General features: G+C 41.8%; 1 protein-coding gene across 1 annotated transcript in view; it reads left to right on the plus strand.

Annotated features, from left to right (window-relative positions):
• Nucleotides 1–12,811: 12,811 nt before the first annotated feature.
• LOC109911915 (rho guanine nucleotide exchange factor 19-like) overlaps nucleotides 12,812–19,636 on the plus strand; it is an 85,135-nt gene continuing 78,310 nt past the window's right edge. The window contains exon 1 of the mRNA XM_048615237.1: nucleotides 12,812–13,087. The gene's annotated coding sequence lies outside the window, so the exon portion shown is untranslated. The remainder of the gene's footprint in view (nucleotides 13,088–19,636) is intronic.

Consider the following 19,636-nt stretch of genomic DNA (forward strand, 5'->3'; position numbering starts at 1 on the left):
GGAATCTCTGATTTACTTCCAGTGCTAATGAAGGATGGAATAAAAGGATTTGGAAGATAAATCCATGGCTGAAGAGGTGGTGCAGTGTGCAGGGATTCAGTTTCTTGGATCATTGGATCTCTTCTGGGACAGAAGAGACCTGTTTAAAAAGGATTGGTTTCACCTGAACTGGAAAAGGACCAATATCCTGGTGGGGAGATTTACTAGTTCTGTTTCGGGAACCTGTAAACTTTTTTGGGGGTGGCTTCTGAAGTAACAGTGAAAATAGGAAGAAAAATTAAGATGGTTCTGAAACAGAAAAGAAAAAGTTAAATAGAAAAGACAGACAAGAGCAATTCAGAGAACAAAGTAACTCTGAAGAATTAAACTGCATTAATTTCAATGCAAGAGGTCTTACAGGTAAGGCTGATGAACTCTGGACATGTATGAGAACATGGGACTGGGACACCATACCCATTACAGAAACTTGGCTGAGGGAAGGACAGGACTGGCAGCTCAATGATCTGGGCTTTTGATGCTACAGGAAGGAAAGTAAAGGAGACAAGAGAGGAGGGAGAGTGGCATTTTTGATTAAGGAAAATATTATTATGTAATTAGAGAAGATACTTCTGAGAGATTATTTAGTGAAAATATTTAGTTTGAGCTTAGAAATAAGAAAGCGATGATGGGATTGTACTTTTGGATGCCCAGTAGTTAAAGGGAAATTGAGAAGCAAATATGTAGAGAGACTCAAATATATGTAAGAATAATAAGGTTGTCATAGTAGTGGATCTTAATTTTCCAAACATTGACTGGGACTGCCATTGTGTTAAAGGTTTAGATTGTGAAGAATTTGTTAAATGCATTCAAGAAAATTTTCTTTATCAATATGTAAATGTTCTCACTAGAGAAGGAGCAAACTTTGACCTTCTCTTAGGAAATAAGACAGGGTAAGTGACTGAAGTGTTAGTAGGGGAACACTTTGGGACTAGTGATCGTAATACTATTAGTTTTAAAATAGTTATGGAAAAGGATAAGTCTTCCATAAAAGTCGGTCTTAATTGGAGTAAAGCAAATTTTAAAGGTATGAAACAAGAATTTTCAAAAGTTGATTGGAGTAGACTGTTCACAGGTAAAGGGATGACTTACAAGCAGGAAGTTTTCAAAAGTGTGATAACGAAAGTTCAGAGGCATTATGTTCCTGTTAGAGTAAAGGGAAGGATGGTAAGATTAGGAAACAACGGATGAATAAAGATATTGAAGCTCTAGTCAAGAATAGAAAGAAATCATATATTAGATGTAGACAACTAGAATCAAAAGAGTCTGTTGAAGAGTTTAGAGAGTATGGGGTCATTCTTAAGAAGGAAATCAGGAAGGCAAAGAGGGGATACAAGGTAGCCTTGGCAGATAAGGTTAAAGATAATCCATAAAGATTCTACATGTACATTAAGAGCAAGCGATGAAAATAAAGAGAGAGTAGGACCCCTTAAAAACCAACAAGATTATCTTTGTGCTGAACCTCAGGAGATGGGAGAGATATTAAATGAATGCTTTGCGTCACTTTTTACTGTTGAGAAAGAAATGGAGGCTAGAGAACTCCGGGAAATAAATATTGATGTTTTGAAAACACTTCACATTACAGAAGAGGAAGTGCTAGAGGTCTTAGAAAATGTGAAGGTTGATAAATCTCTGGGAGTAGGTATATCCCAGGATGCTGTGGGAAATTAGGGAGGAAATTGCAGATCCCCTAGCAGAAATATCCTCAGTAAACATGGGTGAAGTACTGGAGGACTGGAGAGTGGCTAATGTTGTGGCATTGTTTAAGAAAGGCTGTAAGGAGAAGCCTGAAAACTTAAGACCTGTGAGTCTGACATCGGTGGTTGGTAAGTTATTGGAGGTGATTCTGAAAGTTACATGCATTTGGAAAGGCAAGGATTGATTAGGGATAGATAGCATGGTTTTGTGCGAGGTAAGTCATGTCTCACAAACTTTGATTTTTTTTTAAGAAGTAACCGAAAAGATTCATAAGGGCAGAGCAGTGGACATTGTTTACTTGGACTTTAGTAAAGCCTTTGACAAGATTCCACATAGTAGACTAATTAGTAAAGTTAGGTCACATGGAATTCAGGTTGAGCTTGCCAATTGGATACAAAATTGGCTTTCTGGTAGGAGACAGAAGGTGGTGCTGGAGGGTTTTTTTTCCAACTGGAGGCCTGTCATTTATATAAATGATTTAAATGAGAATATAGGAGGCATGCTTAGTAAATTTGCAATGACACCAAAATTGGAGGTATAGTGGACAGTAAAGAAGATTATCTAAGATTAGAAAGAGATCTTGACCAATTGGGTCAATGGGCTGAGGAGTGGCAGATGGAGTTTAATTTGGATAAATGTGAGGTATTGCATTTTGATAACACAATCAAGGACAGGACTTATACAATTAATGGTAGGGCCCTGGGTAGTGTTGCATAACAGACAGACGTAGAGGTTCAGATACATAGTTATTTGAAATTTGTGTCACAGATAAACAGGGTGGCTAAGAAGGCATTTAACATACTAAGAAGGCATTTAGCCTTCGTTACTCAGACTTTTGAATATAGGAGTTGGGACGTCATGTTGAGGTTGTACAGGACCTTGGTGGGGCCTCTTCTGGAATACTGTGCAGTTCTGGTCGCCCGTTATAGGAAGGATATTATTAAACTGGAGAGGATTTAGAAAAGATTTACCAGGATGTTGCTGGGAATGGAGGGTTAGAGATATAAAGATGGATTGGGAAGACTGGGACTTTTTTTCACTGGAGTTTAGGAGGTTGAGGGGTGACCTTATTGAGGTTTATACAATCATGAGAGGCATAGATAAGGTGAATGACAAAAGTCTTTTCCCTAGGGTGGGGGAGTTCTAAACTAGGGGGCATATTTTTAAGGTGACAGGAGAAAGATTTAAGAAGGACATGACAGACAATTTTTTTATACAGGAAGTGGTTTGTGTGTGGAATGATCTGCCAGAGGAAGTGGTGGATGTGGGTACAGTTGCCACATTTAAAGACATTTGATTAAGTTCATCAATAGAAAAAAGTTTGGAGGGATATGGGCCAAGCGCAGACAGGTGGGACTAGTTTAGTTTGGGGACATGGTCAGCGTGCACATGGTTGGACTGAAGGGTCTGTTTCCATGGTGTATGACTCTAGATATAACAAGATCACACAATATGCATTAAAATCACAATAGGTGAAATCACAAGAGGCCTGGCCACAAATTTCTGCTAAACTGAGCTTTGAGATAGCCAAGGAAGCTCTGATATAATCTGATTTGCCTACAAATGTGTTGTATGTCAAAAGAAACTGAAAACAGTGATATGGTAAATATGTGAAAAATGTCAAATTTTTAAATTAGTTCACACTTTACAATGGCCTGACCTTGTACAGTAAAAGACATTGAAAACTTTAGGGGTTGGCTCTGGGCAGAATTCTGTAATTTTTTTTCTGCTTTACATGCTGTCTCTGGATATGTCTGTCTGTCATCAATGTATGTTATCTGTGATATTGTGTGAAATCCTAGAAAATCTGTACAAACTATGTGGCCTCAACTCAATAAACTGGCAGGTCAGGGGGCCGGCGTTCATTGGAGTCTTGAAGGTCTTCAGAGTGACAATCTGCCACTTCTTCCATCGATGTGATCTACTTTCCTGATCCACAGCTCAAAAATATTGGAGGTCACTCAGGTGATTTTGTTAGTCTCATACTGTGGGGATAGTGTCCTGACATTCACAGAACAATGTGCCTCCTTGGATTCTCCTATCGCAAGGAACAGCAGCTTTTCAAAGCCATCCATGCTGGTACAGACAATTAGCACTGACACATCCTCACTTTGCTTCCACCGTTATGTGTTTCATCTTTAAATATTGACAAATGATCTGGTAAAAGATGCCAAAAAAGTCTGGTTTCATGTGCATTAACAAAGTATCTTGGCGCACACTGGTTCGGGATATGAGTGAGATTATTTTGCAGCCATGGCTGCAAGCTTCCCTTTGATTACACTCTCTGGAATGGTCCAAGTCTGCTCTGATTAGATGATGTGGTCATATGACCAGTGTGCAAAAGTACCACTGATCGCAGTTTCCAGACCAGAAGTTTCAGCTTATCACAGCATCTTTCTACTGGATTTCCTATTCTTCCAGTGGGAATGCCACAACTGCAGTTTCAGTCATCTAAATTTGACTAATCCCAATTTCACTGTATTTACAATAATTGTTACATCTTTCAAACTTATACCTGGAAAATAATAAATGGTTCATTTTGTACAAAATATGACTTTATAATGGTTTATGCAAATCCTTTCTTCACTAACTCTGGCTTATCCTGGGAAAGGTTCCTGCTCATAATATTACCTCAAAGGTTCCCAGTCAACCCAATACTTTGAGAAAAGCTGCCTTATAAATCTCCTTGAAACAAAATTTGGAACAAAACAGAATTTTTTTAAACATATTTGTTCATGGAATGTATGCATCATTGGTTAGGCCAGCAATTCTTGCTCATTTCTTATTTCCTTTGAATAAATGATGGTGAGCTGCCTTCTTGAACCAAGAGAGTACCAGGATTTTGATCCAATGACTGTGGAGGAACAATATTGTAGTTCCAAGTCAGGTTGGCATGTGACTTGGAAGGAAACTTGCTGGTGTACCCATAGACTTGCTGCCTTTAATCTTCTGTGTAGTGTAAGTGGTCCCCAATTTACAACATCTTTACCATGGACGTCCAGTCCCTCTACACCTGCATTCCCCATGCAGATGGCCTTAAGGCCCTCCACTTCTTCCTGTCCCGCAGGCCCAACCAGTCCCCCTCCACTGACATCCTCATCCGCTTAGCTGAACTTGTCCTCACCATCAACAACTTATCTTTCAATTCCTCCCACTTCCTACAGACAAAGGGGGTAGCCATGGGTACCCGCATGGGCCCGAGCTATGCCTGCCTCTTTGTAGGTTACGTGGAACAATCCCTCTTCCGTACCTACACTGGCCCTAAACCCCACCTCTTCCTCCGTTACATTGATGACTGTATCGGCGCCGCCTCGTGCTCCCACGAGGAGCTCGAACAGTTCATACACTTCACTAACACCTTCCACCCCAACCTTAAGTTTACCTGGACCATCTCTAACACCTCTCTCCCCTTCCTGGACCTCTCTGTCTCCATATCGGGCAACCACCTAGAAACCGATATTCATTTCAAGCCCACTGACTCCCACAGCTACCTAGAATACTCCTCCTCCCACCCACCTTCCTGCAAAAATGCTATCCCCTATTCCCAATTCCTTCGCCTCCTGCGCATCTGCTCCCAGGATGAGGCATTCCACTCCCGTACATCTCAGTTGTCCTCGTTTTTCAAGGACCGTAACTTCCCCCCTCAGTGGTCGAGAACGCCCTCAACCGTGTCTCCCACATCTCCCGCAATTCATCCCTCACACCCCGTCCACACAATAAGAACCAAAAAAGAATCCCCCTCGTCCTCACGTACCACCCCACCAACCTCCGGATCCAACGCATCATCCTCCGACACTTCCGCCATCTGCAATCCGACCCCACCACCAAAGACATCTTTCCCTCCCCACCCTTATCTGCTTTCCAGAGGGACCACTCTCTCTGTGACTCCCTTGTCCGCTCCACACTCCCCTCCAGCTCCACCACACCCGGCACTTTTCCCTGCAACCTCAGGAAGTGCTACACCTGCCCCCATACCTCCTCCCTCACCCCCATCCCAGGCCCCAAGAAGACTTTCCACATCAAGCAGATGTTCACCTGCACATCTGCCAATGTGGTATACTGCATCCGCTGTACCCGGTGTGGCTTCCTCTACATCGGGGAAACCAAGCGGAGGCTCGGGGACTGCTTTGCAGAACACCTACGCTCGGTTCGCAATAAACAACTGCACCTCCCAGTCGCGAACCATTTCAATTCCCCCTCCCATTCCTCAGACGACATGTCTATCCTGGGCCTCCTGCAGTGCCACCTGAAGGTTGCAGGAACAGCAACTCATATTCCGCTTGGGAACCCTGCAGCCCAATGGTATCAATGTGGATTTCACAAGTTTCAAAATCTCCCCTCCCCCTACTGCATCCCAAAACCAGTCCAGCTCGTCCCTGCCTCCCTAACCTGTTCTTTCTCCCACCTATCCCCTCCTCCCACCTCAAGCCGCACCTCCATCTCCTACCGACTAACCTCATCCCGCCCCCTTGACCTGTCCGTCCTCCCTGGACTGACCTATCCCCTCCCTAACTCCCCACCTACACTCACCTTTACTGGCCCCATCCCCGCCTCTTCGACCTGTTTGTTTCCTCTCCACCTATCCTCTCCTCTATCCATCTTCTATCCGCCTCCCACTCTCTCCCTATTTATTTCAGAACCCCCTTCCCCTCCCCCTTTTCTGATGAAGGGTCTAGGCCCGAAACGTCAGCCTCTCTGCTCCTATGATGCTGCTTGGCCTGCTGTGTTCATCCAGCTCTACACCTTGTTGTCTCGGATTCACCAGCATCTGCAGTTCCTACTATCTCTGACCCAATTTACAACATCCGACTTAGGAGCATTCACACCTATAAACAAGATCCTATATTAATATTTTTAAAAATCCAACATGCGAACATTTGCTTGTACTTATGAATGGCTGTTTTATATTGTACTGTAATGTGTTCCCACTTGTATACAAATCCACTTCCGAACGTACTCAAGAATGGAACACATTTATAACCCAGGATTGCCTGTAGAGGTCAGAAATTCAGAAGGTGCTAATGAAGGAGGCTTGATGGGTGGCTTCAGGGCAGTTTGTAGAAGGTACACACTGCTGCTACACAGTATCTGTGGTGGAGGGAGAACATCTCGAGGTGATGGATTGGGTTCCAATCAAACGGGTTGCTTTATTCTGATGGTGTTGAGCTTCTAGTATTATTAGAGCTGCAGTCATCCAAGCAATGAAGAATGTTGCATTGCACTTTTGGACTGGCTTTTGGGAAATGGAAGATGAGTCACTTGTTGCTGAATTCCTAGCCTCTGATCTGCTCTTACAGCCATATACTTATATGGTTGGTCCTGTTCAGTTTCTGATCAATGAATTTTAATAATTACCAATAAGTTGAATAGTTATGTTCAAAGAGCTGCCAATCTGCAGGTTGAAATCAATTGTGGAGCATGTTAATATTTGAATTGAGTGACTCAATCACTTGTAGTGAGCTGCTTGGTAAGTAACTGAACAACAGTTTGCAAATAGGATCAAGATAAAACTGGTCACATTCTGGTCTTTTTTTAAAAATCCTTAATGTTAGAATTTTTAAAAAAACAAATATTGGACAATAATTTTTTTTAACATCATTTTCTCCTGTACAAAAACTGAGACCATCTTACCCCCATGCTGTCAGCCCACTGACATATCTAATCTTTAAATGGAACCATTATTAATGGCAGAAGTCCCTCACCCTCCCATTAGATATTAAAAATTCATTGATAGTTGAGGGTTGCCAAATGTCTATCTCATGTGCAATGCAGCAATACTTCTACTAATGGAATGGAGACAAGTACTATATTAGTGTTACAGAGAAGGGGAGGTTAAATGAAAGAAAATCCCTGACATTTACTTTATAAGTAACAAGTAACAATTTATTTATTTAATCCTAACAGTGAATAAATTAACAGAGCTACTAACAAACTGAACAATTTCCCCCTAACTGAACAAAATTCTACTGGTATACTATTCCAATTAAAACTTTGTCTCTCAAAGTCCACACAGAATGTGTCTTCCAGGATGCTCTGCCTCCTCCACTATCTCTCTAGTCATGAACGCCTCTCTTCTGCTGTTCTTAAGTCATAAACACCTTTCTCCCGCTGATCCAGCTATCAGGGATGTTTTCTCTGTGAACAGTCTTAGCTGGAAGTGTCATTGTACCTTTTATGGATAAGATGGTGCTTTCTTAGGGAGCTTAGGAATTTCTTGTGAGAGCTAGATGCTTATTTCTCAGAATGCAGTTTGCTCTCACCCCGATTTTCAAAAACCCTCTCGTTATATATCTTGGATAACATATCAATTTTCTTACAATAATATTGGTCCGAAGTTGTAAAAACCATCAATTGGCTTTCAATGGCTAAGTGCTTGGTTTAAGTTAATTGGCTGATTCCAGCGCATTGCCAAAATATCAAAACACACCTAAGGTTTCCAATCATACAGCCATTTGATACGTTTCCATTTTAGAACTGGCTGTAAATCTTCAGCTACATACAGACACCTTTTTTCTGTATAAATCTTTAATCTTAGAAAAACACTTTAACTCTGAAAGGAACCATGCACTGTTCTCCTTTGTCATTTTTTACAAACAAATTCTAACTTCCTGCCTTCCAATTCACGATTACCCTACACAACTTCATAACAATAAGGAAGAAAATAAACATAGTTTAGGTTCATTCTATAGGAAAGGTAAAACAGAGGTAGTAAACTAAACTATACAATGAGATAATTAAGGCAAGCACATTGATTTCTACTTTTGCATTGTACATGTGTTTAAAATCACTGTTATTTACAGTGAAGTGCGGGTTGTCTTTATTTAATTCAGAGAACAAGAACAAGAAGTAAGAAGGCAAATAATATGTTCCGAAATAAATAGCGGTAAAATTATTTTGCTGGTACAACATGTTTGAAATCTCAGTGTACAGACCCGGGTTCAAGTCCCACCTACTCCAGAGGTGTGTAATAATATCTCTGGACAGGTTGAAAACAAAATAACTATAAATTTTGACAAATTAATCTTTCTTTTCATTTTGGTCAAGCTGAGAATCAGTGAAGGGAAAGAGAAGAAAATATGCAAAATAGGCTGGCAAATAGAAACCAGTATCATTAAAATTGTTTACAGTTTTTTCCAAAAAAAAGTTCTATGGATTTGTGCATGTGGACTTTTGCTACTACTGCGGGTAGCCTGGCCTCTGTTTTGTGATTCGTCTGTATACACTTTGTGTCTACTTTGTTCATGTCAAAAGACCATAGGCATTAGAAACCTGACTTCTTCATTAAAAGGAGCTGTAACTTGCCAAGAGATTATGAGATAAAACTTTCTGAAAAGGTGCATTTGCACTTGTAGATGGAATCTCATTTTCTTTAAGTTTTCTACTTTGTAGTATTTTGTACGTCTTACATATTGTTTGGGCCAATATCTCAGATGGTTCACAATGGATTTATTCTGGAATGACTGGAGAAAGATGAAAACTCTTCAAGTTGTTAATAAAATGATCCACTGAAGCAGAAATGTGTGTTGGTAGAATACAGCACAATTAGTAACTTGCATTATGCAATGTTTTGTCAGTTGGAAAATGAAGTCTAAATCTATCAGTCCTTCCTGGACAACAGTCTCTAATAGAACATGTTGCTCGTGGTGACCTTTCCACCTTCCCTATATCTCGCGCAATAACAATAAATAGGAACTAGGAGATTTTCTTCTTTGAAATTTATGCAACTTCTTTGAAGATTGTATCACTGAACCAATATGCTCACACTGGGCATCGAAGCAGCACTGGTGTCTCACCACAATCCTATATGTTTGTTTTAATGTTTCAAACCAAAATGTGTATGTAGCTGAACAGATGAAATGAAAATGATTGTGGTCAACCACATTCAGATAAAAGCACAAAAGATGTGTACTTCAGTTTTCAAAATGTGCCTAATAAGGAGTGTAATCTTACAAATATTTAGGTCTATACTGTAAAACACGATGAAGCAAAGTGGATAGGAAATTTGTTGATTGACAGAAAGCAGAGAATCAGTATAAACTGATATACTTAAATTGGCGATGTGCATGCTGGATAAATCCCTGGAACAACTTCGTTCTTCATATTTATTAATCATTTGACTAAGGATCTAGATACTGATATTTGCTGATGACACAGCAAAAGAGACGGTTTTGGTAAAAAAAAAATGAGGTTAATTAAAGACTCCAGGCTAACTGAGCAGACAGACAGACAGATGGAAAATGTAAGTGAATTCAGAAAAGTGAGAGATGATACATTTGAAAAGGGAAAACAAGGAATTGGACTCTATGCGGAAGGAGCTGGTGAACAGAAAAGGGTACAAAAACATAATTTGAAAGCAAAAGTAGATAACAATGCCAGCTCAGTTGGTAACCCTCTTGCTTCTGAGACACAATGTTCTGGGGTCAGGTCAAGATGGATGGATGGATATAAAAGATTCCATGATATTACTTTGAAGAGCAGGAGACTTATCCTCAGTGTTTGGGCCAATATTTATCCCCTATCATGAGAACAGATTAGCTGTTCATTATTACATTGCCCTTTGTGGTTTTTGATTGCCTGCAAACTGGCAGCCCACATTTCCTACATTGTAACAGGAACTGTTATTTCAAAAGTATTTCACTGGCTGTAAAGCATTTGGATGCATCTACTGTTGTGAAAAGTACGATATAAATGCACACTTTGTTTCTATCTCTAGCCATTATGAGGCTCATAGCATGTTGACTTTGATAAATGGCAGCATTGAGTACAAGAGGAAACAGCTCCAAATACATTTCTGGAGTATTTGGCCTCCTGTTATTGAAGAAAAGTCGAGCCATAAAGTGCATACTGCATAGGTTCATTAATTGGTCCCAGAGATGAGAAACTATAGTTATTGGGAGAGACTTGATTTACTGAAACTATTTCCATTGAAGCAGAAAATGCCAGGAGCTGTTTCAATTTTTTTTTAAGATTATGATCAGTTTTGAGAGGGTGAAAGGGAAAGTCTATTTCTCTTGCATGCAAAGTGATAATTATCGATTTTAGATTGCCACGAAGAGACTGTAGCATGGAGTGCATTGCTAAAGAGTAAGTGAGTTAGAGTCCACTGTTTTATTTAAAGTAAAACTAGATCACATTTGATGCAAACACATTCCTATTCAGGATTTATAACATTAAAATAGTTTTGAAAATCCAACATTCTTGTTCAAAGATAGCCCTCAACCCAACTAATTCTTCATTGAAGCTCTCTTCCTCTTAAACAGCAAAACTATTTTCCATTATGGAGCAATGTCAGGAAATCATTTTTGGAGTGTCATTACCCAACACTTGAGGGCCTCACACACACAAGAGCCAATTTTACAAGTTTAGGCTACAGGCAAGGAGGTATGTCCATTGGGAACTACCAGAGAATACAGCTCAAGAATTTTCACCTATTGCACAATTTCATCCTGAAAACAGCAGCTTTGCTCACTGTCAATTGTCATGCTGCTGACCAAAGATTGATGGTGTGTGTTTGAATATGCACATACTGTTTGAATAAACTAGTGACCATTCCCAGTGAAGGTGTTCAGCAATGTGCAGAGGTCATGATCACTATTGCATAGCAGTGGTTCACAAATGCTTTGGTTGTAGAACTCCTTTTCAAATGGATTAATAAATATTAACACCCCATCTAAGGTGCATATAATACACGTTATGTGAAAGTATATGGAAGAGGTATTTGCTTATACAATTAACCGTGAGATGGGTATGCCTGATTCTCATTGTCCATTCTTAGTGTGTGGTTTTCAAATGACACTAGTAAATCAACCTCACTTCTAGGTATGACCTGAGCTTGTATTTTGGTGCATTTTCTTTGATTTTAAGTAGGATGTGAGGGTCCAGGTGCACGTTGTACAGTGTGTCATTCGGTGTGTGAGGATCTGGTTCAGTATTGTACAGTATGTGGGGGTCCGGGTGTGTGCGGTAGAGTGTGCGAGGGTCCGGGTGTGTGCGGTAGAGTGTGCGAGGGTCCGGGTGTGTGTTGTAGAGTGTGCGGGTGTCCTGGTGTGTGTTGTAGAGTGTGCGGGTGTCCTGGTGTGTGCGGTAGAGTGTGCAAGGGTCCGGGTGTGTGCGGTAGTGTGCGAGGGTCCGGGTGTGTGTTGTAGAGTGTGCGGGTGTCCTGGTGTGTGTTGTAGAGTGTGAGAGGGTCCGGGTGTGTGCTGTAGAGTGTGCGGCTGTCCGGGTGTTTGTGGTAGAGTGTGCGAGGGTCCGGGTGTGTGTTGTAGAGTGTGCGGGTGTCCTGGTGTGTGCGGTAGAGTGTGCGAGGGTCCGGGTGTGTGCGGTAGAGTGTGCGAGGGTCCGGGTGTGTGTTGTAGAGTGTGTAGGGTGTGGGTGTGTGTTGTACAGTGTGCGAGGGTCTGGGTGTGTCATACAGTATGTGAGAATCTGGGTCAGTGTTGTGCAGTATGCGAGGGTCCTGTGAGTGTTATAGAGCGTGTGAGTGTCCAGGTCAGTGTTGAGCAGTGTGAGAGTCCAGGCATCTGTTGTATAATGTGCGAGGGTCTGGGCATGTGTTGTAGAGTATGTGAGCGTCCGAATGTGTGTTGTACAGTGTTCTATCATGTGAGTGTCTGTATGTATTTTATAGTGATTGAATGATCATCACTGGAGCTGGATCCAGTCAGTATTACAGTCTCTTGTCATAGTCCGTATCAGGTTCCGATCAGCTATCTGGAAGTTATATCTTTGCCCCTTTGGTATGGTGGGAATTGTTGATACATCAGATTGATTGATTCTTGGGTGCTGCAATTTGTAGACAAGATATAGAATAGAGTGGGAATGTGAGAGTTTGTTTTGCAATGAATATGGTTGTTGCTGTCAGCCAGTTGGAAATCACAGTGCTTAACCAGTGCTCAGTACAAAATGGAGCAGGAGCGGCAAATTCTGCCAGGAATGTGTTGTGTCAGGTGTGGTGCAGCTGTCAGATTCACAGCCTACGTTTCAGGCAGGTCTGCACAGGCTCAGTCTCTTCACAGGAACAGAGTACTGAAGGTCAAGCAAAGCTCCCCAGTGGTTTGTTGAATTTTCTACCATCTGGCCTGGTTCCCAGTGATACAGACTGACAGGTTAAAACCATTCCTGAATTGATCCCGATGTTCACCATTGGGTTCGGCAGCAGTCGCCAGAATTGGCTTCAATAGCTCTGGGCTATAAGAAAGGATCAGCTTTATTTCTCTTCACTGAGTACAGTGATTCCTGCAGCAGTTAAATGTTGGATGATGATCGATTGGGTGATGGTCCCTGTGGAATTTAATCCATGCACCACAACCAAATGGGATCTGAGATCAAGAACCTTCTTCAGAGAACTGTAAAGGTGAGAGGGATCCTTGATACAATCATTTTACCATCCACAATTTGTTGATATTTTTCTCTATATTTTGGGTTTAAATGGGATTATGGAGGATATAATGGCATAGAAATAGGCCATTCTGCCTAATCAGCCCATTGTGGTGTTTATATTCCACTTGAATTCCCTTCCCTCTATCCTCATTTCAATTTACCTACACATTCCTTTTTATTCCTTTCTTTTTCAACTGTTTGTCTTCCTTCCCCTTAATTACACCTACAATATTTGTTTCAACCATTTGCTGTGGTAGCAAGTTTCACGTTATCACCACTCATTGGCTAAAGATGTTTCTTTTGAGTTTGCTGTTGAACTTCTTGGAGACTGTCTTTTTTCGATGGCCCCTCCTCATGCTCTTTCTCTTTCTCACTGTCACCCAGACCATCGCACACTGTACAACATACACCTGGGCCCTCGCACACTGTACATTCTCTTTCTCTCTCTCACTGTCACCCAGACCATCGCACACTGTACAACATACACCTGGGCCCTCGCACACTGTACATTCTCTCTATAGCCATTCTTCCAAAACCTTTGTCAGGTCACCCCAAGCCTATGAGCTCAGCTGCCACTGATGTGAGCAGAGAGGAATTGCCACAGTGACTAATTGATTGAGATGCATTTAGTCTATGTACTTAATAAGAGAAGAAAGCAAAGTATTAGAAATTGCAGAGCAAAACCTCTATAAGCACATGTGGCTAAGGCTATACGATCTACCAGTCATGGCTCAGTGCCCCTTTTTGTAGAGAATTTGCAAATTTGCCTATCTCAGAAGGGAGTAATGTAAAAATAGACTTTGAATGAACAGAACGTCATCATTTACTCCAGTTCCTTATGGGAATGAAGTCTATTGCGCTGGCATTCATCAGCCAGTCTTTGAAGGGTAATGCTTTTTCTGCTTTTGCTTAAAAAATCTTCTGGTGTCCATGGAACTCTGAACCATCTCCTAACCTTTATGAGCATGAATAATCTGCAAAGGATGAGCAGAATCTTCTTGTAAATTAGGGACTTAAAGTCATGGAGCTGTACAGCACAGAAACAGACCCTTCAGTCCAACTCATCCATGCCAACCAGATATCCTAAATTAATCTAGTCCCATTTGCCAGCATTTGGGCCATATCCCTACTAAACCCTTCCTATTCATATACACATCCGGATGCTTTCAAATGTTGTAATTGTACCATCCTCCTCCACTTCCTCTGGCAGCTCATTCTATACATGCACCACCCTCTGCGTGAAAAAGTTGCCCCTTAGGTCCCTTTTAAATCTTTCCCCTCTCACCTTAAACCTATGCCCTCTAGTTTTGGACTAATTTTTCCCATACTGGGGAAAAGACCTTGGCTATGCACCCTATCCATGCCCCTCATGATTTTATAAATGACTATAAGATCACCCCTCAGCCTCTGACACTCCTGGGAAAATAGCCCCAGTCTATTCAGCCTCTCCCTATAGCTCAAACCCTCCAACCCTGGCAACATCCTTGTAAATCTTTTCTACACCCTTTCACGTTTAACCGCATATTTCCTATAGCAGAATTGCACGCAGTATTCTAAAAGTGTCTTTACCAATGTCCTGTACAGCTGTAACATGACCTCCCAACTCCTATACTCAATGATAACAAGGTGTAGAGCTGGAAGAACACAGCAGGCCAAGGAGCATCACAGGAGCAGGAAAGCTGACATTTCGGGCCTAGACCCTTTTGGCTTGTACAAAGTCAAATCTGTACTTGTTTCTCTGATTGTCTCTGTATTCTGTGTTCTCAACATTGAAAACTAGTTGTTTTAATTAGCATCTTTAATGCAGGAAAACATCTTGAAAAGATTCCCTGGAATGTATCCAGACATAAACTGACACCAAGCTAAAGAAGGAGATATTAGTCAATGGGTTAGTAAAAGCTTGAGCGAAGATGTGGGGTGGAATGTTGTTGAGGCGTTGGGGGTCTCGTCTGTGGCTGAAGAGTCACAAGATACATATATTGCCCCTCCCAACAAACCACACACCAATCCGGCAGCAGTGAGGCCACCTGTCGGCTTTCCCTTGGAATTAAGAGTTTCGGCCGTGGGGAAGAGTTTCCGGTCAATCAGAGCCTGGCAGCTCTTCCATTGGAGCCCAATGCCTCTGGCTGGAAGAGCATCCCCACAATCCCAGGATTGGCGAGGATCCAAGAAAAAGCAACATGATGTGTGTGGAGGGGTGATTCTCAGGAGGTTGTGGTCACGAGGGAGAGGTGGGGCTGAGGGCAGGGGTGGCATTGGGAGCTAGGGTGCTCCCACTGGGTCTACTCCTTCCCAATGATTAGTTCTTTGATCAGGGACTGACACTCTTTGATTGAGGGACTTTCCCCAAAGCACCAAGTGATGCAGAGCCCCAAGGTTAGTAGCTCTTGTGAACACTGCACAATGACAGGCCCATTAGCAATTAGGTTACTCACAGTGACGACAGCCTGAGGCCCTGGATTGGTTGCTCAATAGCCATGTAAGGCATTGATTGATAGTGAGTCCGGGACATCACCACAAGCTCTCCCGCCCAGGATTTAATCCAGTGAAGGCAGGGAAAATGGTGAGGTTTGTGTATGCACCCTGTGAAGTGCCTTTCCTGCCTCCAAGATCAGCATCCCTCGGGGAGAAGAGGATTTCACCGTTTTAAAGATAGAGCAGATTGGTGAGAAATGCCAAGGCCCTAGAGAATTGAAGATGCAGCCACCAACTATGTTGTGTAGAGTTTGGGGGATGTGTTAAGATTCCAGAGCAATCCAGGTTTTGGGCAGTTTGTAGGGCTGGAGGAAGTTTACACAGTTGGTAGGGAAGAGTCTTGAATATGACGATGAGAATTTTAATTCTCTCTGGCACTGGACCTAAATCAGGACTCTTCACACATGGAGCCACATAATAACTGTCAGGAGAACATGTTATCAAATGGAATCACTCTGAGTCTGACCCTAGCCTGAACCTTGTCTCACCTCCTCTTTCCAGGAGCAGTCACCTTAGAGTGAGCAGAAGTGGGAGTCCGGCTAACTTTCTCCCTATCTTTGCAGTAACTATCACTCGCTTTTCAACTGACCACAGACCGGAAATGGAACTGGGAGCTTTACAACCTGCATGGCTAGTATACAGCCATCTACCCATTGAACCAGAGGAAACTGAATGAGAATCACTTCAAAATAAACATAGAATCATTGTCAGATTGCAAGCTTCCATGAGGCATCCCAAAATTTTAGATGAATCTACAGTTTCTACCACCCCATTGTCCAAACTCTTGCAACTTTTAGACAGCCAGAAAGTGACAATGCACGCAACAAAATAATCTCCGTTACAGAGATAGTAGGAACTGCAGATGCTGGAGAATCTGAGATAACAAGGTGTAGAGCTGGATGAACACAGCAGGCCAAGCAGCATCAGAGGAGCAGGAAAGCTGACGTTTCGGGCCTAGACCCTTCTTTTCAGAAATGGGGGAGGGGAAGGGGGTTCTGAAATAAATAGGGAGACAGGGGGAGGCAGATAGAAAATAAAATCCATGCAAGTTTCTTCTGTTTATTGTGTTCATAATAAAAAAAATGATTTTCAACTTAATTAGCATCTTTAATGTAGCAAGAGTCTTCACAGGAGTGAAGTTACCTGACTTTAAATTCTAAACGTAGCTGCACGTCATTGTGACACGCCTCCGGGACAACCTTTCAGAAGCTGCTGCATTGGAGTGACTGCTTGTGACTGTGGCACCACTGGGACTTCCTTGAAACTGGGACCTTCCATGAGAGTTCCCAGCTGCTCTGTGAAGTCAGCCACATCCACATTGCTGCTATCTGTTCTGACAGATCTGCGTGGCTCTTCCTTTTTGTTGTGTGGTGAGGTGAAGAGCTTGGCTTGTACCCAGATAACAGAAGGTAATCTGTTGTCTGCCTGTTGAGGCCTGTGTGAGGAGACAGGCATCTCTCTGCTATTTAGTATCAACTCACAGGGATCAGAACAAATCCAGGCACCTACACAAGTGTGCTTTCAACTAGAACTTAGATGTTACTGTCAATAATGTGCACTTTTTTAAAAGTCTACAAATAAGGCTGAACTCAAGTCAAACCCATGAATTTTCCACTTAGATTATTCCTGAAAAATGATGTAGCCCCAAATGGTCACATGCATTTACTTGTTGCACTACTGATCATCCTGGGAGGTAGGGAGAATAAAAGAATTATTTCATTTAGATTATAACAAGATGTCCATCCAAATTGGAATCCAATGGAAGGTTTCTCCCTGCAGTTTAATAGATGAGAGGGAGTCAATCCATGTTCTACAATGCTTCAGTATGTTGGGGGGGCTTGTGCAATTAGTCACTTTCACACTCTGTCAGTAAAACGTTACTCAGAGTTACTCAGCATCATGATCATCTGTATGTTTGATAAGGCCGAATAGAATCATTGCAAAATACAGGATGACACAAAGAAAAAACAACCCAAGATTTTAAGTCTGCTGGTGAGTGTTATAATTATCTAGGAGACTGCGAATGAGGTATGCAATCCATCGTCTAAGACTGTAGCCCTGAACTCACATCTCCACATCACATCCTAAAGCTCAACAGCTAAGACAGGATAGGAAGAATGGCTGTAAAATCCTCCAGGGCAACAGCAGAGTCCTTTACCCAAGGGACTAATCAGATCAACTGCCTCATTGTCTCACTGCAGCATGAATCGGTTAAAGGGAAAAACTCATCGACTTATTTACTGTGACATTATGCCTCACCCTCAGGAAAGTATCCTTTGTCCATCAGTACACTAGACAAGGGGTGGCTGATGCAAGTGTCTGGGAGAGCGGAATACATGGGTAATGCTCTCCTGCTACTTACTTCTAGCAGTGCTGAAGAGGGAGGAATAAAGCTGAAACTTTTCACTTTGCACTCATCAGAACAAACACAAGGATGCCAAATTTCAAACAATCACAACAATTTATACTATAGGAGAAAAAGCTATTGATTCTTTGATAAGTCCTGAGATCCTCTCAGGCTATTTGCTTGTAATGGAATGTGTGTAATTAATGTCATATTTAGATAATGTCACAATCTTGGAATTGAACTGATGGATCTAACAGTGTAAAGTGCTCAATTGTGGAAGATAGTATTTTATTGTATTTTCTGTAATGTTCACTTTGAAATATTTTATACACATATTTGATGAATAGAATATATTTTTGTAAAAATGCATGTCCAGAAGTGAAAATAATTTGATCTGTGCAGTCGTGTGTTATTTGCACTTAATTTTTAGCTAATGCCAAAAATCACATGAAAGTGAATAAAATTTGTGAATGTAGAAATATCACTCTGTCATCCTTTCTCACACACTTTCTCACTCACTAACTCCATCATGTTCTGACAAATTCCTTATAAGTGCGGATTCCTCACACATGCCTCCCACTCGCGCTCACACACTCTGTTCCATGCTCTCTTAAATATTCTGATTCATAAATCTGCATTCACCCACACATTAACACTGTCTCTCACAACCTTCTAGTATCATTTATTCATGTGCCTTTAGGTACCCTAGCACATGAGTTCACAATCTCACATATTTACTTACACACGTCCTAACTTGCACAATTCTCTCCTGCGCACGTTTTCTCTCACACAAACTCTGAGCTGTTGTTCCTCTCCCTTTTTCTGGGGAATTGCATTGTTGAAAATAAATCAACCTGCTTCTGGACTTGCCCTCAAGAATGTTGAATGATGTCATGAAATGTATGGTAAAGGACCAGAAAAGCACCACATTGAAAAGAAAATGGTAATTGATGAGCTCCTCTTGGATTTTAAAATGGTCTGGATTGTAGAATCGAGGAAAGGAACAGTGAAGGATACAAGGAGCAAGAACGGTTTGAGAACCTGGAAAGACATGAGTTAGAGTAACCAAATATCACAAGAGATACTACAGGTAAAGGGGAAGTGGGGAGTTGCTTTGATCAGGACTTATCAAAGAATCAATAGCTTTTTCTCCTATAGTATAAATTGTTGTGATTGTTTGAAATTTGGCATCCTTGTGTTTGTTCTGATGAGTGCAAAGTGAAAAGTTTCAGCTTTATTCCTCCCTCTTCAGCACTGCTAGAAGTAAGTAGCAGGAGAGCATTACCCATGTATTCCTCTCTCCCAGACACTTGCATCACCCACCCCTTGTTAGAAGACACTTGAACAGAGTCACCAATTGTTTGCTAGATCAGGATTGCTGAAGCCTCCATTAATTAGGCTGTGGAAAATCTCCAAGTTGCATCTTGATATCCAAGCACAATTACTTCTAGCAATTGTGGCCAGCAACTGCCAAGATCAAACTTGTGAGAATTGGCCCTCAGTTAACTCCTGCTGGAGCTTGTTGTTACGGGACAGAATTCAATCAAATTCACACCTTTAAGACAGTGCCACTTAAGACTAAGAGATAACAAGGTGTAGAGCTGGATGAACACAGCAGGCCAAGCAGCATCGTAGAAGCAGGAAAGCTGACGTTGATGAAGGGTCTAGGCCCGAAATATCAGCCTTCCTGCTCCTATGATG

This window comes from Rhincodon typus, chromosome 31, assembly GCF_021869965.1.
Source record: "Rhincodon typus isolate 14 chromosome 31, sRhiTyp1.1, whole genome shotgun sequence".
NCBI classification, from domain to species: Eukaryota; Metazoa; Chordata; class Chondrichthyes; order Orectolobiformes; family Rhincodontidae; genus Rhincodon; species Rhincodon typus.